This window comes from Typopeltis vanoorti, chromosome 15, assembly GCF_054136105.1.
Source record: "Typopeltis vanoorti isolate ZY-2024b chromosome 15, IOZ_Tvanoo_1.0, whole genome shotgun sequence".
NCBI lineage: Eukaryota > Metazoa > Arthropoda > Arachnida > Uropygi > Thelyphonidae > Typopeltis > Typopeltis vanoorti.
The window spans coordinates 85727919-85752483 of NC_143563.1; the positions used below are offsets into that span (position 1 = coordinate 85727919).

The following is a 24565-nucleotide window of genomic DNA, read 5'->3' on the forward strand; positions in this document are numbered from 1 at the left end:
TCAAAGCAAAAAATATTCCAAGCCAAGGTGTACGCATCTTCCAATAAATAGGAGCTTTTTTGAACAAATACCCATGCCGACAGATAATTATATATCTAATTATTTTTTATAGTAATGATAATTAAATATTGACTACAAACGTGCTTAATTTTGTTGTCATCATTTCCTCATCATAATTTATTTTACACAATGACGTTCGTATCACATGAATGGAGAAAAACGGTTGAAATTTACTACTACAGCACACGTCACTAAAGCATATAGTTATAAAATAAAGGAAAATATTTCTAAATATTTCTGTAGTTAATATTAAATAAAATTTTAACTATGACCATTCACTAGAAATATCCTTTAGTGCTTTGCAATTCTATTCATTAATAATTCTTTATTGAATTTTAATTATTCATTAAGTTGATTGTTGCTCTTCAGTTGTTCTTTGTTAGCTGTTCTGTTCAATCGATAATTTTTTCTTTTGTCAGTTAATCTCTCTCTGCTTCTAAACAGATTCATTTTCCTACTTCTGTCCTGTCATTATTTTTGCTGCATAATTCTTCACTATCTTGCCATATATTATTTCAGATGTACAAGAGATGTGTTTCACATGTAATTAGCTATTGGTGTGAAACAACTTAGTTGTATTTGGTTCTTGAGTTCATTCTTATTTGAATATGTTCTTATTCTAAGACAGTTTATTTTCTAATAATCGAAATGTGCCAGTAATCTATTTATTGAGTGCTTTTAAAAAGTCAAAAGTCTACTTTATAGCAAGAAAATTATTGATAATTATTTTTAATTTAAAATTATTAATAATATTGCTATGAAATTTGTCTTCATATTTTGATTTGTTAAAGCATAATCCTATTAAACATTTAGGGGAGAAAGTATGTCAAACAGTTCTCTTCCTGCAAATGTACATCTTACACCCAGTATAAGCTAACAATGCAGCTTTTATTGCATTTACATAAAATATAAGTCAACTGAACTTTTTGAAGTCATGCAACATATTTATGTGGGAGAAATACACGAGAGAAGTTTTGTAGTTACTGAGTAAGCACGTTTCATTTAATTGGTAGTAAATTCTAGACAGTAAAAAAGTAATTTAAGTAAATATCTCTAATAACACTTAATACGAACTTAACATGGCACATCAAGTGATTGTTTTTAGTGTTTTACAGTTTACACTTTTTACATCATTTTTGTCTATTTTCCTTACTGTTTATTAAATATTAATTTGATTCATTCTATTCTTTCTTTCAGCCTACTAAGAAAATAATAGGCTGAGTATTCAGCCTATTATTAGCCAGCTGCACATGCACATGCAGTTGGTGACGTTAAATCATGCAGATCTGCATATTGAAACTTGCTGAATAATGTTAAAGTTTGTAATATTGATTTCAAAAATCATATCCATTGTTTGGGTTCGCGTATATGGATCTTTCAGAAATCCTATGCACAAGATGCATTTTTGATAATGTTTTTAAGTCCGATTTCACCACAAAACTACCACAGACAATGTTAACTTTTGATGATGTTGCTAACTGATGATGAAACATACAAAACAAACCAAGGCGATGTGCTTATACTATACCGAAGATGATCTAATGATTTTTGCATTCACTTTCGTGCACTAAATATCGTTTTTATCCTTCTAAGTATAAAGTGTTGGACTTGGAAAGAATTATGCTAAACGAACTTGCTAGATATTCCTTCATGATACTATATATATATATATATATTATATATATATATATATATATATATAGGCACAGAGAGCACGCTTCGGCTACTGAGTGCACCTAGTGGTAGGTTTTGACAACAAACTGCCATTTTCCCCCGTTCGGCTATGAGCATTAGCCGTCGAGTTACATCCGCTGAAGTGAGCACGTGCACAGGCTGCTCGTCGGATTAGTGACAATAAAAGAGCTTGAAAAAGAATGTGTGTTTGTGTGAAATTTTGCTGCAAACTTGGAAAACATTTTACAGAGAAATTTCAGTTGCTTAATCAAGCATACAGGAGAAGGTTTGTTGGACCAAAAAAGGCACGGATGAGTCGGTCAAAGATCAATGTGACGTTGGTTGTGTTTTTTTGATTGGAAAGACATTGTCCATTATGAATTTGTACCACGTGGTCAGATGGTAAACAAGAGTTGTACCAGGAAGTTTTAGCGCGTTTGAGGGACTGTGCAAGAAGAGTCCTGAACTGTGGTAAAGACTTGGATGTTGCACCACGACAGTGCGCTAACTCATGCATCGTCTTCATCCACGGTTATGTGACAAAACATCAGACATCCACCCTATTCTCTGGACTCAGCCCAAGCAGACTTTTTGCTGTTTCCAAACTTAAAACTACTTTGAAAGGACGTCATTTCCAAACCATAGAGGAGTTCAGGAAAATGCGATAAGAGAACTGCGCGCCATCACAGAAAGTGCATTCCAGGAAGCATTCCAACCATGGAAGAAACGTTGGGAATGGTATATCGCCAGTAGAGGGGGGGGGACTACTTTGAAGGGGACACTGCTTAAAATGTTGATAAATGAGCAATATCTTCTTATAGCAAAAGTTTGGTCTTTTTTCTCCGAATACACCTTGTATATAGTATAATGTATAAAATAATGTATAATTTCTCTAATATGGCCTTAGTACATAAATTATTCCTGAAGCTAATAAAAGTCATATCATTATTCACACTTGTCCCTAGTTTTAAACTGTCCTGAAATCGCGCTGTTCATCTCCTTATGTTTATTTATTTATTATTTTTTTAAATATTGACACAGATTCTACTATGGTGAAAAAGAGAGAACTAAGAATATAAATTGATCACCTCTTAATTCATTTTTATAATAATACTATTTATTTCCCGCCTATCTTGACATTTGTTTCCATTTGAGTGCACATCAAGATGCTTTTATTCCATTTTATAATCATTATGAAAGGTAATTTTATAATTAGTATTTAGAAAAGAAGTTGGCCTTCGTCTTCCAAATTACAGAACTGCCATTTTTTGATTTTCTGATAAAGTTTCTCTGACTTCTGAAAAACAATGCACATGTTTAGACATTAAAAACAGAAATGAAGCCGTAGGACTCTTGATTAATTAAAAACGAAATTTTCAGGCTATTTCTGTAGGATTTCTTGTTATCTGTGTTGTTTATTTGCTAGGTTTTGTTAGTGCCGCTCTCTCTCTCTCTCTCTCTCTCTCTCTCTCCTTTGCTATAATTTCTCAGAGTAGTGTACACATTTCTGGAGATTAAAGATGGTCTTCTTCATTCCACTGTATACCTCCTGTAATTGAGGCGGTGATCTCATATCTAAAGATGAAAATCATCTATCACCTAAAGGCATTCACTCACTCTACAGAAGGATTCGAATCTACAGTTTGTTGCTAGAAGAACAAAGACGTTATGCACTGGACCATTCAATCTGGCTAAAGAAAATCGTTACCAAAGCCATTATGGAAAACTATTCAGTAGTGAAACATTTGCTTACTGCACCGATGCTCTACGTCTAGCAGAGGATAGAATACAAATCACATTATAATTTTAATTCGGATGTTTTATTATAATAGGTTTGCTTATATATCATCTGAGCTGTAATTATTTGTACATCATTATTTGTACTTCAGCTAGAGAGAGAGCGACGATTGATTTGGATAAAGCCACTCATTTAGTGTAATATGAGAGAGTTTTAGTATATTCTTTTATGATAGTTTTCGTAATGGATTTACGTACAGTTGTTATAGCTCATGTTTGTTTCATAATTGGAAAAATAACATGTCATTTAAATCTGTTAAAGCTGGAATAAATTCTAATATTTTGAAAACTTCAAACTGCGTTATTTCACTGGCATTACTTAATTCATCCTTTTATGATGGTTTAAATAATATATATATGCAGTATATACCATACTGTACTGTTTAAGAAACGTTCTTTGTTCTGTATTTCAAAGAACTGGTAGTCACTCGTAGGTCGAATACTTTGCGTTTTACTTGCAAAATTGAAGAAATAGTGCGTTTTTTATGTGCTTTCCTTGGCTTGAAGTGTGCGAGCAATCATATCCACCTACATTACGTCACAAGTATTTGGTACTAAAAATAAATTATCTAGTAGCATTAGATTTATAGCCCATAAAAACTTCCAACTCAGTATTGATGCCTTCCAAGGTAATGGTAACAGAGATTTCAAAAACCGAATGCACTTTGTGTGCTATGGAATTGTTTTACTTTGGACAGCCATGCTCACAAAAACCGTCATATGTGAAGATTGCTTGCCTGCAATACCTGTGTGTTATGCACGAACCATGGAGGACAACGAAAATTGATTACAACATTTTTTATGATCACGAGATACCACATTTGTTTATTAATGCGAGAACAAGAAGAAAAACGCATTAAACTTGAAAACTCATTCTGAGGTATAAACCTAATCAGATATAATCTAGGGTACTCCCAATGCACAAGGCCTGAAAGCAGTAATCAAAACTTATTTTAAAACACGAGTGAAATATGGAATTGATAAATCGTAAGTTTTGATTTGAATTTCATAAAAATGCTGCACGTGTATTAATATATTCCGATTTGTACGTCCTCACCCATATAATAAATATTCTTTGAAAATGAATTTTATTGAAATTTCTGATCTTTTTTTCTGATTTCTGTTTAGCAGTTCACTTACCTCTAAATTTTTTTTGTTATATCGGAGTATTTTTGTATTTTTTTCCCTTCAGCCATATGGCTGGTGGGGAAGCATACTACTATACGAGGGAGATGATTATGAGCAAGGTGGTTTCCCGTTGCCTTCTTTGCCGTAAGTATATTTATGACTGTAGCCGTGTGTTCACGGGACCGGTTTGCCTGTTTTGAGGGATTAAAAACCCGAGTTACCAGAAGAAAAAAATCCCCCACCTCCGTATGAGACCGGTTAACTCACCTTTAGTCTAAAGAGACCAGAGTCCCTCATATCATGGACGGAAATCCTACCCAGATGTTTCCGATCCGACCAAAGGACTTCGTCTATAACGACTGAGCTACGGAGGCTCCTATCGGAGTATAAAAATTAAATTATTCATCGTTATATTTTTATTCATAACGACAAAATTCTAGATTCAGCAACAAATGCTAGACATTTATTGATATATTTGTTAGGAAACAATATTATTACACTATTGATATAGATAAGCAGCTATTTATTATATTAGTATCAATTAAAACTGTTATTATAATCAATAAATATAAGTAATCATTTAAGTGATGACAGTTAATTTATTGAGACCTATTCTTGGAATTGATATTCCTATAATACGTTCTCGGCTAGTAAAAAAATGGAGAAATTTGCTAAAATAACAATGTAATGATTTTAATATTAAACTGGAACTTTATATTGGCTTTATTAGTTGACCAGAGATTTTTTGAAAAATATGCAGTTGTCTACAAGTTTCACCTCCATTACTGTCTGGCTTCTTTAGGACATGTGTAATGGTACATGGAACTCAACGTTTGCTAGTAAAAAAGAATGGAGTAACATTATGAAATAAATTAAACCGACACGTTAACATCATAAGCATGAAACGTGGTGTATCAGTCATTGTTTATTAAGTGCGTTATATAGTTTTTAGCGAAATGAAATTCTGGTTAGCTGAGCGAACTTATTAGGCTTTTCTAGATATCTTTCAGAATCATTCCTTGGATTTCTATTTAGATTTTCTCTAGAGCGGAGTACAACAGCGGCTTCTTTGAAGTTTCAACATCGCAAATCTTCTATATAGGGCATGGAGCTTTTATCCCAATCAATGGTGTGATTAGTGATCGAGAAGTGATGGGCTAATCCTGAAGTATCTGTTCTGTTGTCATTCACATCTCCTACATGTTCTGTTTTCGATGTTTTCCCTATGTAATTTAATCCACAGGAACATGGAGATATGCTACACAGAAAGAACCTGATGACAGCGATTGGCTGAGAAAGGCTCAGGTAGAGAGGTCAAGAATACGCATCAGGTTCTTTCTGTGTAGCATATCTACTTCAAACAAAATTAACGAACAACGTTCTGCTGTTGTTTACATTTCCATCACTACAATATATGCATACATGTAGATATCTTAACTGCTTCACGATCACATTAGTTCCAGCGAAGAAAAATGAAAAGCATTGCTAATTCTTGTTTTCATTAAAAGTTGTTTCATTTACGTAATAGCTTGTATAAAGCCTCCGTAATTCAGTTGGTATAGATGAGCCGTTTGGTTGGAACGATCCGGGTTCGAATCCCGGGTATGACACGAGGAATCTTTATCAGGTTTCTTTCGATCAAATAGTGAGTTAGTCTGAATCGTATGGAGGTATTTTCTTCATTGTATAGTCAAATTTAGTGTCGGTCTTCACGGTGTGATTGGAAGTCCAAGAAGAGTTTAGAATTGGTACATCTTTATTGTTGTGAAATCAACGAACGTTTCTTGTGTTTCTTAGCTAATGCCGCTTATTTAAATACAATCATACTTCCGGTTTAAGAAATATGCCGTGATGACATTGAGCTACCCATCGATTTCGTGTTTTCTTGAGAGGTATTTGTTGTTTCTTTTGTGTTCACTATTAACGTAATCTGAGAGCAGGTTTGTGATCGTAATTTCTATCACAAAGTGTGTTGAAGCATAAAATGTTTAAGGGTATGACAGCGGCTGTATTCTTCTGAGTTATTCATTTTTTAACCGAACGTTAGTTAAGATAGTTACCAGCTGTGCATTTTCCCCCCTGTCTCTTAATTTCATGCATTATTCCGTAGTGACCTTTGTTATTGGAAAGGTCTCTACTAATGAGCCTCGTGATTAAACTAATTACCATGTAAATTAGGCAATTACTTAGTTTATATAAGGTAGGATTTTTTTCTCCCTTGAAGAAGCTGGCATAAAAATTGGTGTACTGTTCACGGCGATTTTCACATAATAATCTATGTTAGATGTTGATTTGAATGACTTATAGCGCCTTTGAATAATTCATGGTGTGTGTGTGTGTGTGTGTGTGTGTGTGTGTGTGTCATATGGCTTGCATGTCCGAAGCGTGGGCTACACGCCATATGATACATTCATAAGTAGTTTTTTCTAAGTGTAGAAATTAACTTTTATTTATCTTGTAATTTTTGATCAGTTGTGGCTCTATTTCTAAATTTTTCTTTTCAATTACGCAGATAATTTTTAACTTCACATTGTCATCAGAGCATTGGAATTGCCACCTATGCTTTTATTAAGTTTGCTAAAATGTAATTAGCTTTGTTAAAATTGGTATTACGATTTATATTAAGTTTATTACCAGTTTTGACAGGTATTAAATATACATTGCATTCAATTGTAGGTTGAATGCCCGGATTGCAAATGATTAATAAAGACTGTAATGCGCGTTTTGAGCATAAATGAGACTTTCACGACCAGAAAATATGTGATGTATCTCTTCAGGATTCTTCTGATTTCTTTTGTAAGACAGACCAGAAAAAATTTGGAGTGAATTGTTCATGGTATTGTGGGAGGTAGTTTACTCTCATAGTACAATCTCAATGCAGAGAGAGAGACAGAAGCATGGAATGGAAGAAGCTGTACAGCTAGTCCTAGCAGTAAACTGACTTGTTTGAACGATTGGAAAAGTTTTTGCATTTCGTGCTTTGGAACTCATATTTAGATTGTTTGAAGATTTTGTAGTTCGAAGCTCAGATGGAGGGAACTCAGTTCTTGACCATCAGTGACCACCGCTCCCCCTCACATGCCTCCACACAGTCTTTTTTTTTTTCTTCGCCAGATCGCCAATTTAGCGATCTGGCTAAATTGGCGATCAGGGTTATTCACTGATTTTTTTTTGAAGGCCCGCCCGCCAGCGAATCTCTTTACTGCTGTACACCTTTGAAGGATATCTTCCTGCATGTAAAAACGAAAGGAGAAGGGGAAAATAAACTGTACCACTTCAACTTTAAAAGGGCATCGTAGGAATTCGGAAACTACTAACAAATGTGCATTTAATACTCGTTTTCTCGATTTGTACTCCAAGAATTCTTTCAAAACATAATCGGGTATAATATTCATTAACAAGCAAACTGCATAACGTATCCACAGTTTTAAAATTCCTTGATTTAGCAGTTTGCTAGAGTGCACGTATCCCTTCCCCCCCCCCCCCCCCCCACACACACAATTTTTCTTACCGAAAGCTGATTGCAGTTTGTAAGTTTAGTAAATAAGAAATAAATTGATTTGGTAGGCATGCTTGTTAAAATAAAAATAAAAAAGAGAAAAACTTTTCTATTTGCTGAATATGCTGTAAGTTTATTCCTCAAACGGTATTCTTAAAAAAAAGTTGTATCTTATTAATAAAGAATAGCCTGCAGCACTTAGCAGGCAAAATGCCTAGTGTGTGTGTGTGTGTGTGTGTGTGTGTGTGTGTGTGTGTATATTTCGCTTAAAGCTATCACTTAAATGAGATGTTTTCACTCTAAAAAGACAGCTTCAATTAGATTTTTGAATGACGTAGTACCGGCTAATTTTCGTTTAACATGTAAAAGTAAATTATTCACGATTCAATTTTGAATAAAAGACCAAACTCGCTACTGGTGCAATAAGTTCAACGAGTAATGCAGCTTTTAGTTAAAATATTTAAGTGGTTGTAAGAAAAAATTTTCTGCAGAACCTTTCTTGCATCATTTATACGTGAAAGCCTTCTTCACTGAGATAAATTTACTTAAACTCTCTAAATATGAAAATCTAATAATGTTAAGTTGGAAATGCAAGTGAATCACAGTCATCGCACAGTTATAAGTTGTACATTCAATTAAATATTTAAGTAGTAATGTTTAAATATGTATAACAAAAATAATTTTATGATGAAAATTCGTGCATTTGCTGATGACTCATTCATCTTTTGATAAGTGCCTGCATAGTAATGAACTTCTAACCGTGAAGTGCACTTTTTAGTATCTTCAGTGGTCAGGAATGAGGGATTTCTCAGTTTTGTATTCTATACGCCATTGGTGTTGTCGATCAAACAGAATATGGCTTTGAGTTTCTTCTATTTCTTTTTTTTTATGCTTTTTAGTGAAACCTGGTTTAGCGTTTTTCATCACCATCACATTTATAGGCTTCGTCTTTGTCTGAACTAAAGTCAAACCCTTATGGCAAGACCATTGGGAATGACGTGACACCAGAACAGTGTCTGTGCACTTCATATCCATTTGCTGTTTGTCATAAATATTTTAACATACCCTAGGCGCTTCCACTATCGAGAGACGTCGTAATTCCTGGAGATAGGAAACTATTTCTTTTAAGGAAACAGCGAAGTCGCTTTGGGCAAATAGCTTTTGTCCAAGGCGACTTCTAAAGTGATTGCATACGAGTGGAAACACCAACAAGATTCTTTCACATGAGACCCTACTTTCTTCCAATTCTTGGTTTTAAAATCATCTTAAGTCATGCGTGTCTCTGAGGCGAATACTGCTGAGTTATTATCTAAAAAGTTTAGTATTTTGACCATTTCTTTCCGAAATCCAGAGTGACTGTAATATCAGTAAGTATGATTGTGTGTGCTGTTTCTGGTATGTTTTCTGATAATTCCCGAAGTGTTTTTTACGATGATCTCTCTCTTTTATTATTTCTATTACGAGTAGTAACGTCAGTTTGTAATTTAACCATTTTTTACTATTACCCGGAACACTAATAGTTATGTTATTCACAATTAGTTATACTTGAGAACTCACAGAAAAATAGTAATGCCTCTTATTTTTATTTCATTATATTTTTACGCAACAAATCTACGCAGTAGTGGAAACTATACCTACTAATATGTGCTATAGTTCCCACTAGGAAAGTGAAGCACAAAGTAAAGGGATTTCTTTACTTTGTGCTTCACTTTCCTGTTGTTTTAGCATTTCGTTATTACAGACTTGGTTGAAACTGTGCAATAGTTTAGTTTCTGATAGTGGAAAATGTTTCTCTGACTGACATTCATCGGCGAATGAAAGTTGTTTGTAGAATCAATCGTATGGACATCAGCACAGGATTGCCAGGTTTGAAATTTCAGCTGTTTGCAAAGCTACTAAGGCTATGGGGGCCAGTGTGTTATGTTTGTAAATTGCACTTTTTCCGGCCCGCTTGCCTATTTGTGGTTTGAAAAACTTCACTTTTCTAGAGAAAGCCTTTCTCGCCTCTGTATGAGACCAGCTAAATGTTACGAAGGAGAATGTAACGCGTTTTTGTGAGACATAAGCATCAACAAAGGTTGGATACGATACACCATTTTAAGTGAAAAATAAAGAGCAGTGTGTAGACTACTGTTCATAAAGGTTCGTAAGCACGACATAAGTTGCAATAACCTTCTGCTTGCAAAGGCATATCCACTAATTTGTGGGATGTGAAATGTGTAGTGCAGGCTACATAAACTCTATGAGACTGTTGAATCCTTTATACAAATATTTCTTTTTCGTGGAGCCCCTATTAAATTTTTTTTAAAACGTATTTTCTCTATCAGGAAAATACTTTAATCAAGGAAACGTATGGCGGACACAGTATTACAAATAATAAAAAATAACACGTGTTTGTCACTCCCGTATCTGATAGGGGTTTGGGAGTGAATTCTCTGCTAGAAGAATTAGGAGGGTTTTAGCAACTCCATTTGCACACAAAATTAGTGAGAAAATCACAGACAGTTGAATAGACATTGGTATCTTTACCATTCATCGAAGTTTTTTTTTTTTCTTTTTAGTAACTGCAATTAATACAAGTTGTAAATGTCAGTATGCTCCGAGAAACCCCCTACAATTTATTAGGGAATCATAAGGTTCCGCGAAAGAAAGCTGATAAGAGAAAAACATCTTCTGAACATTGGATTCAAAAACCCACACAAACTAAACTTTAAGAGAATATACTTCCAAAAGAGAGCAGTAACTGAAAACAGCAGTAACTGTGCTGTGAGTAGCCAGAAGCGCTGTTACAGTTAATTTTAAATGTAACAAATACTAATCGGAGATAAACACTATCTACTGATAATCGTTCACTTTACCAATTTACAATTGATATCAGCTGGCGAACCCTAATATTGGGTATGTCCGCCTTTGGCTTTGATCACGTCTTGTACCCTTTGATGGAGGTTTTTCACCAACGTGCGGCAGACATCAGGCGAAATTTGTCTCCGTTCCTCCATCAAAGCAGCACTGAGTTCAGCGATAGATCGAGGACGTGCTACTCTGGATCTCAATCCCCCGCTCCAGTTCGTTCCGCAAGTGTTCGATGGGGTTGATGTCAGGACTCTGCGCCGGCCAGGTCGCAGGAGTGATCCAAATCCAAACCAGCTGAATAGACCCATCAGACTGGAAACAGGTGAATCTTGATTAATTGCTCCAGAGTACCGTTTTCCACTGGTCAATTGTCTAGTTCACACGCTCTTTGCACCAGGCTAGACGATCCGCTTTGTTCGTTGTGATGTTCTGCTTGTGTGTCCGCTGCTCTTCCGTGGAAACCCTGTAAATGGAGTTCTTTTCATACAGTATCAGTGCTCACCATGTTGTTACTGGCGCTCTGGAACACGCCTCCATTTGTTCATCATATCGCCAACCGTTGATTTTGGATGCTCCAGTTGAGCAGCAATGGTACGTATGGACATGTCACCAATGTGACAGCCCACGATGACACCTCTCTCGAAGTCACTGAGTTCACGTCGTGTTGCCATCCCACCTGCATTCAACTGCTACGATGAAATACCGCTTCCTACTATCTCTGCACCGGTTTTTATGTTATTAACAAACCTGGTATTTGCCATAACTTCAAATAACAGGGATGTCCGGTCAATGATTGGGATAGTGTATTTGCTGAATAGTTCATTTTAATTATTCTGATCCTAGGATGTCCCTGGATTTCATTTCTACACTTGAATTATACAACACATTATGCACAGAAAAACGGCGGTAATTTAGATTTCGATCAAATTTGGAATTTTGTCTCTTCTTGGGTTGCCTGCTCTTCTGAAAATTTCGGTACAACAGGACTAAAATGGATACGGGAGGAATTGTAAAGGGGTGGAAGAGAGTGAATTGCCTTAAAGACCGCTACAGCTTACATCGTTCAGTCAGTTATTCGTTGGCCGGCCAACGTATTTTAAAAATAAACGATATCTCCTAAAAATAGTGTTTCATATTAAACATTTAAAAAGCGAACCTAACTAAATGAAATTCCAACAACAATGACAATAATGTAGTCATTGTTTTTTTTACATAGAGGATAACTTTTGCGCTAGCAGTACAATAAATAAATAAATGAATAATCATAATAAACTATATTCAACTTTCTGCAGATCACAGCATAATCCTTGATAGTACGTATATTTTTCCACTTTCTACATTGGCTTTCTGTTGATTTCTTTTAGGAAGTCAAATTGCTCGTATATTTTCCCCTTCCTTCTTTCGCCATGCTCTGATGAAGAGGGAAGACAAAGAAATTCCCATTAGTATATACCAAAACATTTTCCTGTTTTCTTACTGAGCACCTGCTTTTGAAGTTGATGTATTAGTTTGCCCGCAGAATTATCTATTTTTATTTTCATGTATTTATTAAACTTCACAAAGTGAAAATCTCCGTTGAAGAATGAGTATTCGGGCAATACATCATTGTGGACTGACATTTTGAACCTTTCAACTTTAAGTCAAATACAATTTACTTTGGAGCAAAGTTTAAATCCCCTTTTCTGCAAAGGAACGCAGATGTTCTTAGCATACATCTTCTGGATTTTCAGAAAGATGTAGTGGAAAAATTCACCATCTAACAATGTATATTCGTCGATAAAATTATTCCCCTTTTATTATAAATAAGGACCAATTATTCTTTAGTATCCGAAGATGCTGTCAATGAGAAAATTATTCATAAATCACGAATTTAATTTTTTGATACTCAAAATATTTTCCTGTCCACCCTTGCTTAGGTGAGGTTAATCTGCAATTGTTGGAATTTTTCCGCTGTCCTTTGCCGTATCTGACATCCGTCCACATTAGAATGCAGGCGATCGGTAAGTGCCTCAAGTGTTGCTAAACTTAGTTGTGTAGGTGGGAGAGATGTGGGAACGAGATTACCATGTCTCTGTCAATTACCAACAATTCCGGTCTGGTGTCACTACACGCTGTGTTGTTGAAGGTCACGGTTACAGAACACGGCATTCATACATTTATCTTATTCGCAAAATATTCCCCAGGTTACATGACCTTGAAGAAAACGATTGAAGTAATTACTTTTCTATCTCTTTGTTTTCATATTTTTGATGCAGCCTTTTAAGTTCACTAAACTTAGTTATTAAAAGAAATTTGTAACTCGTTACTTAAATATAAAGAGCCAATAGGCTTCATTTCGGCGATATAAACATTAATTAAATTAAGGGGATATTAGATCCCACATTGTTTTAAAACCGAATAAGAAACTCAAAGATTAGAATCAGAGAGTTTCATGCCGAATATAGTATAAAAAACCATAAAAGTATCGGCGAATACTAGCGTGAGCTAGTATTCGTGTAACTCGTGGTTTGGTGTGGAAAGGATATTTGTAGGCCTTCCACTGCCACAGCCATTGAGCTAACTTTACCTTATTTTGGTGTATTTATTTCCCTTTAATCCTACGCATGCTATTTGGCTCATGAAACCACTGATGAAATAGCGTGATTAATTCTCGTTGTTATATAACATGTAAATACATACATTGAGTCACTAAATTTATTAATAACATATTAGCAAGAATTGTTTCGCATCGAAAAACATCCTCTGGTGGGTAGGGGGAGGTAGAACACTAACAATAGAAATTTGAATATAACTGAATAGTGAAATGCGTGATAGCAGTGCAAATCTTTTTGGCATATGCAGTTATGAACTGCTAAGATAACACTGTTGGGAACCATCAAGCTTTAGGAATTAATTAATGGTTCCCAACCTTATGATTTAAGTTCGGCCGATGTAGTAGGCTTCACTATTTTATTTTTTTAATTATACCTTCATATTTATAAACACTTACGTATGATTTGCCATTGTTAACATTCCGTAGCTAGTGTCGATTTCATGCTGGACCAAAAGGCATTTATGTACTTTAACAAGCTGAATACAGCTTTCATATTCTAAAATACATTTTTCAACGCATCTCCCTTTGTAGCAATGATTTGAAATTTCCTTAAAAGGTTGGAAATCTTTGAAACATTTTTTGAACGTGCTTCATTTTTTAAAAATCTAATAATGTGAATACGCACACCCAACGATATTTTGAGAGCTCTACTACTGACATAAGGGCAGAAAAGGACCACGTATGTTCCCCAAGTCAGCTCATTCATTCGTTTGACAAGTTTTCACACTGTTTTTGCAGTTGACAACTTGGAGACGTTGAGGAGAAATGTTTAGTTTTCCAAATCATCTCTCTTTCTCTGTGAATTAAGCCCCATGTAATCAACACTGATAAAGTGGTCCTGGGAGACCTACCAGATGTATCATATTGATTCATTTGCCATTTAACAAAAACTTATCTCTTTATTGCATAATGGCCATTCTGTTCCAAAGTCTGAGCGTTCCCCTTCACTGTATTTCATGAATAACTGGCAAATTGTTCCACTTATTCACTGCTCTGTTAGAGAAAAATCTAGTCCTCATCCCCCCATTCTTAACCTCACACAAACTTAAATTCACGGATGTCTCCTTTGTCCTCTCCCCCATCTTCCATATAACGAAAAGGTTTGTCAGCTGTTTACTAGTGTCTGCAGCCAATCCACACACTCTCAATCTGTCCTCGGAAAGTACATTCCATAATCCCCATATCATGTTTGTTATTCTTCTTTGCATCCTTTCTGCAGCTTTTTTTTTCTCTCTTCCAAATCCAGGAGACCAAATCTGCGCACCGTAGTCCAGGTGCGGTCGTATCGATGCCTTGTAAAGAAGCAAAATTACTCCCTTATCCTTACATGTAAATGTTCGTTTCAACATCAGTTGTCCTCTGAATTGTATTTGCAATGTTACTTTTATATTTCATTCTCCTGTCCATCATAACTCGAAGATCCCCGCCTTCAATTTCTTGTACCACAAACCCAACAATACAATATACTGGAACATTGAAATTAAATAACTACAAATATGATCGTTTTCGTCTATGAGTTCGATATTTAACTCGCTATTCGCGTGGTGATAATTTTTTACTTCAACGTAGTTAATTCCAATAAAGTACCTTTTGAATCTCAACTGCAGGCAGTTGTTTTTGGTGGAGAAGTACTTTAAAACACCTTCGACCAGTCGCAATTCTCTGCGAAATACTTCATGAGATAGCCAATGGTGTTCCATAGAAAATAAGATAATTAAAATAATTGTACATTAAATCATTTACAACAAAGTGGTTGTTCCGTGATGTGTAATGCTTGCGTTATTATCGAGGAAATGTTGTATTTTAAAAATAACAAAGCTATAAAATTCAGAAATCGGTTGTATATCATCTACATTTATTGGAAAACAAGTCTGTGATATTGCTCAGTTCAGTGAACTTTTTAGCTACATTGCTTTATATTACCTGAAGTTTTAACGACGCATATGTTATTTTTTGTTTGAGATTACGAGGAACTAAGTAAGGCAATAAGCAGAATATATCCTCTAAGACAATTGCTCATACCCTCCTGCTGATTTTTGGTTGCAAAGACAGCTTAGTAACATTACCTTAAGAAGATTTTGAAGGTTTTCATATTTATGGATGTATAAACCAAAGCCTGCACTGATATACACGTAGCTTATGTGACAATACAACGCTTCAAATGGTTTTATTTTTTTCATTTACTACAAATTTTAGGCTGAATTCGTGTTAAAATGACTTTGTTATTACTGTATGTTAGTCGTTTCTTTCTTCATTGTAATTTTTTAAATAAACCCACAAAACCTCTTCAATAATTTTTAAAACTTGTTCTCCGTGCTAGAAACTTAAGTAGTTCAGATATTTAAAGAACGGTTAAGTGATTTTTTAAATAGTATTAAGGAAATAGCTTTCTGACATGTCAGTGTTACCTTGTAGATATAAATGCATGCAATCCCCCCCCCCTCCCCCAAATCACTGAGTACGTTAATGTTACTAAACCTTTGACCTTTTTGTCATTGGTGTTTACGCCGTATCTCAGGGAACACATCCCTTTGCCGACCAAGCATGACGCCAAATTCACGGCAGGGTTGTCGTAACGCTACTTTGGTGTAAAGTGTGGCAACGTATGTGCGTGTACATGCCGAACGACGGGATGGATATACGACATAAGTAACTTCCTTTCATGCCCCCCCCCCTCGAGAAGGGGGGGGGGGTCTCTGCACGTTGGATATAAACGACACAACGTTAATCATGGATCAGTCCTCTATCGTGTAGGCTTCATTCATTTCGATCGCCAGACTCCAGGAGGCCTCGTGAGCCTCAGGCCTGAGTGACAAGACAGGGGGTGGCGTGTAGATCTCTGTTAGAGGCGTGGGCGACCAAAATGGGGAAGCAAGTTAGTAGAAGAGCCGGAAGATCGGTAGAAATTGGAGGTAGCGCTCTCTATTGTTGACCGTCTGCCAGTGAACAAGCGGGCACGCCAAAGAGAAAGCGAGGAAGGAATTCAGCTGCATCCTATCCCCTCTCGCGCAGCTCCTGCGCCGTCTTTCGTAACCAACGTCACGGATGAAGCAGTGTGCCGAGGAGTGGCGCTATGGATGCTCGTGAGAGCAGTTGCTAACCATTTCTCGAAGATTAGTTAGTCGCTGTATACCTTAGGTGAATGTTTCAGTACCTCTGCGGTGTTTAAAATGTTCTCCAAATCAGTTTCCCTCTGTGGCGAACGTGGTATTTTGCTTTAATTCTCACTGTCAACGTGCAGTGTGCCATCACCTGCCGTGCGTAACACGACAATCCACGGCTCTTTACCGTCCAGACTGTCATCTGTGACTACTGGCTTTTTAAACTGTGCATGTTGCTCTCCTGCTTCGTCCACCCAGTCTTGTGTGTGTGTGCGTGAGATTCCTTTGCGTAGAACTTAACAAAAGTAATGGTAAGTTCCTTTGACACCATTCAGGTTTTGTTTTGAGATATGTAAAAACAAATTTCTTGAGAAAAAAAAAAAAGCACCTAGATACATGTCACTGTTGTCAAATGTTATCTTCAATGTGTTCACAACACAACGTAATTTCCCAGTCAGAAAGCCGGTTTATAACAATTGGATTTATACGCATGCATTTGTGTTCATTCTCATCCAGTTGATCATAATGATCAGCACATCGCTGTTCCGTTTAATATTTGAAAGCTTGAAAAATGATTATTTGCGAATCGTTATTATGTCGGTTACTCCTTTTATTATATGAATATTATTTAACAACAATTTAATGAAAAATGTTGATTGTAATTATAGTTCCGAACCGCTTTCCAATGGAAATCAATATTTCTCGTTATTGTGATTGTGCCCGCGGAACATCCACGTTTTCTTGTGATGGAAATAAGTTATATTGATACTTGTTATGGATATATTCACATGTACACGCCATTCAAGTACTGATCATTTGTTTGTTCGTTTAGTTTACGTGAAAAGAAATGTACCAGTGTGCAGTTTGATTATAAATTGATTTGCTGTCAAGACATGATTCACGCTCGGTGACATATGTCGAATTTTTGTGTAGGGGTGTTAATTTTTGTTTGGGAGGGGTTAGCTTTCTTTAAATTGCTTTCCTGGCGTTATTGTCATTATATTATTTAATAATGAGAATGATGCAATGCGATAGCCGAACGTAACTTGATAAATCGTAATTAAAACATACCGTCTATCAATATTGAGATACTGTAAAGTCCCTTCCCAAGGAAGATGAGGGAGGGAACGCAAATCCACAGCATGGACTCTTTTCGTACAAAACTGCTTAGTTTAACTTTCTGATAATTGAATGATCATAAGAAAAACTGTCATCGGGAAAGATTGTTTTAATGTCTGTAATGCTTGATTTAAATATATATTTGCTGTCCTGGTTGACTGAGTGGTTAACCTATCCAACTAACAGGTTACAGATTCGCACCCGCCTTAAGCATGTTTGTGGTTGTCTTTAGGCAGGATATGAGTTTCATCGCCCGGTGGGAAGCCACCACCTCTCGCTTATTGGAGGCCTGTAATGGTGGTTTCATAAAGCTCCATCTTGGTCCCTACATCATTGTTTCCGGATTATCTAAAAATAAATAACATAAAATAAAAATAAATGAAAAATAGTAAATAAACTTTAATCCACATATAATATTTTAACTGCTGTCAAATTAAGTGATTAAATTAGCGACATTAGCGATAGAAAAATTTATTTCAATTTTAAATTAATATTAGAATCATAACATATTTCATATCTCTATTTAATATGGAATTATTCTACAATATTAAGTTTTATTTGAAATGGAGTATCGATTTTTTTCCCTATTTGCTATAGTGTATAAGAAATAAACTCATTCAATTTTATCGACCACTATGGCTTAAAGAACATATGATTTGTATTTGAAGTAAAGGGCTAAGACGGCATCCCGAAAAATACTACCCTCTAGGGGGTCATAAAATCAAATTCCACACAGGAATTAAAGTAGCTAACGGAATTAATTTGTATCTAAACTGAATTCTATTAAAATGTTTTATTAAAATTCTTACAGAAGAAATTTAAAATACAGTTTAAAGTCCAGTATCATTTCTGTTGATGAGCTAATTAACAAGGAAATACTTTTAGCAATCCCCCGGTTCATAGTTCTGACATATCCATGCGAATAAAAGCCTGGGTTATTAAAACGGTCCTCAAGTAATACGAGTTTGAATATTATTTTGTAATGAAATTTCAAAGAAGAATGAGTTTGAAATTCATAAATAGTTATAAATCAAGATGTACAGTAAGATGTCTACTACTGCTTGTATTCAATAGTGAAAGAAATTCCTTACGAGTGAGTTTGAAAAAACATTTTTTTTTTATTTCAATTTTTTTTATATTATTCTGAATAAATGATTACCGAACAAAGTTTGCACAGTCAAACTAATATTGAGTTTACATGCAGTTTTATATTTCAAAATTTGTATTTTAATAGTTTCATAATTGTTGAAAGGAAGTCATGATATAGCAGTTGATAAATGCACATCAAATTTTAAAGTTAATTTCGACTATCGAAATTAGCGTAATGAATAAACTCCATTTCGAGCACAACTGAGTCCTCTTTCATATCATCGAAAAGCACGAAATATCTTGCTGTAAAGAATACGATGAGCCTCCGTAGCTCAGTTTCGGGAGCCCTTTGGTTGGAGAGAATTGGGGTCGAATTCCACGGGTTCGGAGGATTTTTACTCCGAAACTCGAGTTTTTCGTCCCTCAGGCAAACCGGCCCTTTGAACATATATCTACAGTCATAAAAATACTTGCTCTTAGGAATGCAGCAGAGGGGTAGCAAGTCGGCTGCATTAATTGCCTAAAACTTAGAGGACTCGGTCCGTCTCAGACGAACGAGAATTGTATGGAAATAACACGAATGGTTTCTAAATTTGAACAGCATACCCCAACTGGAGATGCATTTCGACGGCATGCAGTTTGTTGGAAATACATGGATTAGAATTTTGTCCAGCGTGTGGAAACACACTGAGAATGGCATTTCATCTAAATGTGAATTTTAACCATTATCATCTGCAGGTTCTGCTTAACAACCTAAACAAATCCATTGGAAAATATGCCAATTTCTAGGCCTCATTCATGGCTTTATCGTGAGCAAACAACAAGCCATCCTCCTCCCCCCCCCGCAAGCAATTTTGGAATACCGCAAAATTCTTGTACCCTGTCACTAAACATCCTTGTTCCTCCCCTGGCACTGGTTTAATTCCTAAAGAAAGTATTAACTTATTTTTCAATACTTATTTTGCATGAAGTGCTCTAACAGTTGATGTCTACACAACAGATAGTTGTTTAGCATATTACGTCTCTTACGCATAAGTTCTCTAGCAGGCTGCATGTTGGCCTGTATGGGAGGGGAACACATCAAACATGACAACTCCATATTCAGTGGCTAACGTAAACCAGTGCATACGCATATACACTTTGGAAGTACATCTGAATAAGCAGATGTACCTTGGAAGGAGGAGGAAAAAGAGTCAGTCGTGTTATTTATTGAATTCGGCTTTTATGTATTAAATAAAGCCGGCGTATTCTTAATGGAAAATACGGTTTGTAATCTCCTCAACTAGATTTATTTTCTCTATTTAAAAGAATCATTCGAGTAAGATCCTAGTGAACTTTAAATAGTAATTTAATCCAGTCTGGATGGTCCCTGCCCATTGTTAATGTATTATATGTGATTCTATTCATTTCCGAAACACTTTCCCGAAGTTTCAGTACTAAAATTTTGAAATAAGGAAATAAATGGGTGAACTCAAATCTTATTTGAGTATGGTTGCAAATTCTAAGTTTATTTAAAGCAATTCGGTTTTATAGTTGTAAAGTAGATTCACTTTCTGGATTTTGTTGACTACAACCAGCATTCTTTTATATTATATTATGGTGTCTGTTTCCTCTATTCCTCACTTGAGGGCCTCCGTTCCATACTTCCTGAATGTTTCTAAACGCAGTTCCGTTTCGTAAGTACTCCTTGCTGTCGTCTGTAGAAGTCAACCTACGGAAATTATTTTGATAAACGAGGGACTTAAAGAACATTTTATGTATGTGTTTATACGAATAGGGAAAATATTTCACCTTATAGCCAGGAGGTTATTGTAGTTCATCCTATGAAGCGATATTAACAGTATAGAAAATCGTCAAAATTTTCTATCGGCTATATTTAATGCTTTCTTTGCCATTCATATGAAAAAATAAAATCAACGGTTATCAGAATTAGGCTTAACGTCTTTATGAATAGATTTATTTCATTTAATAAATACGTAAGTATTATTCTAGTTTATATATATTTAGTGCCATTTGAGCTTATGTCAGGCGAATAGCTAAACGCCTTAATGGTCGATCCATGCATTGTAACTTAGTTGATCTTTTTGAAAGTGCTTGCTTTTAAATATCTCCTGATCCATAATAACATTGCCTTGAAGATAAGCATTAAGTATAAACAGTCGTAATTATTCATAGCGCACTTAACTCGACTACTACATTTGTTTTAAATATTTATACTTGTCGTAAGACTTTGTCATTCGTTGTCTATTGGAAATTTCTATTATAAGTGTTTTAATCTGTTGCTGTTGAAATAATCGTTTTACTCATTAAGTGTGTTTAGCGTAAGTTCAGGATATTGAAAGCTTTAGATTTTGGCCAGATACCTATTTGCGCAGCGGCTGTTTTGCTGTTTGAGTACCGTGTTTGTGTATGAATAGAATATTTAATCAGTAATAGAGAATTGATAGATTGAATTTGGAAGCAGTTCTACCGACTGCTTTATTAAATTATGTGATAAACCAAAATGGAATTGATGTAAAAATTAAATATTTCATCTTTCGAGATGTATTAGAAAATATACACGCAGTCCTTTATGTTGTACTCTTCTTCTAGAAGCTGACTTTCTGTACTTTTTGGTGCATTATTTCTCTAAGAAGCGATAACTACTTTTCTACTATTGAAGAATGACAGTCGTTATTGCTTTTTTTTTTTTTACTTAATTCCACCTTCCCACAAAAATGTAAAATTTACTATAAATTACAGTAAATTATTTAACAAGTTCTTATAATCATTTCTTATAAATGGCGTTGATTTGCCGTAGACTTTGCGGCTTTTCGTGTGTGCGAGTGATCAATATGAAAATTTTCCCCGAGCTCGTACAAAAATCGAACAGCGTGCTATCTTTTGTTTTCAACTGTCTCAATCTACCGAATTTAATTTGTAATCATCTCAAATCGATTTTGTAATTGAACACTTTTATTAACAACTTTTTATTAGTCAGTGTAGCACAGTCTCCTTACATCTCTGTCGCATGTCGCAACTATTATTTGCACCCATACATCTGGGCGTTATCCTTAATAGCCTTAGTTGCTCTCGCTGAGTACTTCAAATACTTAGTCTGCAACTACGTGTTAGACAGGGGCCTACGGAGTTGGCTTCTGTGAGGTTCTGAGACCGTTCCTTTAGAAAGCTATTTATTTTTATTTATAATCCAAGTACTTGGTGATGCGCTGATTTAAAACTATTTTTGTCAACCTTTTCATTATAGTTAATTTAAAAACATACTGGTAGATAGTATAAAATTTTATTAATTACATCGCGATTTTCTCCTAGCATTAAGAAAATGTTGAGTGTACATCACTCCCCATTCAAAGAAGTAAGCTCCCATGTCTTAAATGTTTTAAGGACGAAAATTATCTTGTAAATCTGGCCTTAATCTCAATTCGAAAACATCCATTTAATCATAGCCTTAGATCATAGATATCAGCATGTTATGGCTGTTCATATGTACTGTGTGTTAAAACTTCGGTTGGAAAAAATCATACAGAACTCTTGAGAAAAGTACTTGAATGAGTCATATGGTGGAAGTAGTAGCTTTTCATATTCATAACAATATTGTAATACATGAATATTAAGTTGCTGTACTGCAAACTGTTTCCCCGTTTTGTACCGACAGGAGATAAATTTTAGTTTACATCATCAATCCAGCATGTTAAGGTGAATGAGTTGAATATATAAAGCATAATAAAATAGTTAATGTCTAAGATCTAAATAAATTTAAACTCATGTTTGCTGTATGTAGTTTACATTTTTTCCCTATATTTATTGCGTATTTATTTAAATTAATATGTGTACTTTAAAGCAAAAGAATAGTTTTCTTTAACCATCATTAGTTCTTTCTTTTTCGCTGATTGTGACAATCTTTCTAGCTCATGTTCCAGAGATACTAAGCAGAGTGACTTTTGCGCGCACACGTAGTTTACGAATGTTTATTGGGTAGTGAAAGAAACAATGCATTCTCTTTAAAAAGAAAAGCTGAATTTCATATCGGTTGTAGCCACTACTGATCCTTTACGACGGCTCCAATTGTTGTAGGATATGTTTACTGCTGATGTCGCTATTTGGCGCCATATGGCATATTTGCACTCACCGAGACAGCATGGATGACTTCATCGATGCTGTTTTTTAATCTTTAGCAGTAATTAGTATTGTCAGCCAATGACTGGTGGCAGTGGAAAATTTTGTACAAAATTTTGAATTTAAATCGACGTGTGAAAGCGTTTAGCATTTTAAAAAAAGTAGTAATTAATTTTTCGAAACACAAAGCTTTAATTTGTACTTGTCCTTCCTGTTAGATTTGGGATGTTTTCGATGGGATTGATATCAAGACTTGGGATAGGCTAAGTTAATTTCCATCTATAGTATGCTCAAAATTCCGTTACTAACCGAGAAGCATGACAGGGATCATTGTTTTCTGATACAGGAGTAAGGTCTTTCTGCACATAATCCAAGCCAAGTAAAATATTGATGCACAAAAATGTGCATCAATATTGCCAATAACATGAATTGCAACGCATTGTGATAAAATCACAGTATTGAAATTAAAACGCTATATACTATCCCGCAACTACCAAATCGTAATTGCGGGATAGTATTATATTCAGCTTATAATCCCAAGTAGCGTTTCTATCGTATAATTTATATATAATATTATTATATATTTAATTTTCCGGCATACTTGCTGCACTGCATGTTAATTGAGTTGATCTCCATAATATAGCAGCCATTAGACGTTTGCCCAGCCAAGTAATGGTTTCCAAGTTGTTATTCTTATCCCATCTCCCTCCCAATAATCCCTCCCTCATCGTTGGGAGTCACTCAAGTCACAATTTAATTGCTGGTTTACCTCGCGCGCGCGCGCGCACACACACATCAGAACAAGTACTGTCTTCTGGAGGCATTCTACCGCTTATTTATAACCAGTGATTGCCACATGTTAGTCATACAGTATCTTACAAGCAGATTTCATTTGAGTGAAATGAAATCTTTTGTGTCAAAGTAATCAATATTGTCTGCGATTACGTAAGAATTGAGAAGATGCATTAAGCAGATTGTTTATGAAGATAATTTTTGGAAAAGGATAAATGATAAAAATTGAAGAAAAAGAGAGGAAGTCTTACGAATTATAGAGTAGTAATGATCGAAGAAATGATTAACATAATTTTGTGGCTTGATGTATGGTGAGATTCAAATTGAAGAGAATCTCCTATTTATGTGATGCCAACGTTCTCCTCCCGATATTAGGGTTTTTCATCAAGCAAAGAGGCCAGAACATACACAGTTTACAGATGTAATACACTGACCGCTATGGCTTTAGTTTGCTTCTATAGTAAAATTACAAACAGTCGCAGAACTCTTCAACTTTATCTGCATGGCGTAGTTAGTAGGTTGGATTCATCTTGGATGGAACCATCTTAAATTCGTATACAGATGAAAGGAATTTCCTTCATGTCTTCTAACTCTGCATGACTAATTCGATGTTGGGAGTGAACATCAATCTCTTTCTCTAAATGAAACAGTTTTTTATCCGTCACAAACGAATACTCATATATGCTTCAGTGTAATTGCAGTTTCCATTTTAACGAGTAAATAACGGATTACTTGAATCTTATG

The 24565-nt window shown here is 35.3% G+C and overlaps 1 protein-coding gene across 6 annotated transcripts in view; it reads left to right on the forward strand.

Annotated features, from left to right (window-relative positions):
• Positions 1–24565, forward strand: part of Dgk (diacyl glycerol kinase 1) — a 419112-nt gene that overhangs the window by 117225 nt on the left and 277322 nt on the right. For 5 of the 6 annotated variants that reach the window (XM_090405489.1, XM_090405485.1, XM_090405490.1 and 2 more), the window contains exon 1: positions 16778–17016. The exons of the other annotated variant lie outside the window; for it this stretch is intronic. The gene's annotated coding sequence lies outside the window, so the exon portion shown is untranslated. Of the gene's footprint in view, positions 1–16777; positions 17017–24565 lie in introns of those variants that run through there. 6 annotated transcript variants of the gene reach the window in all.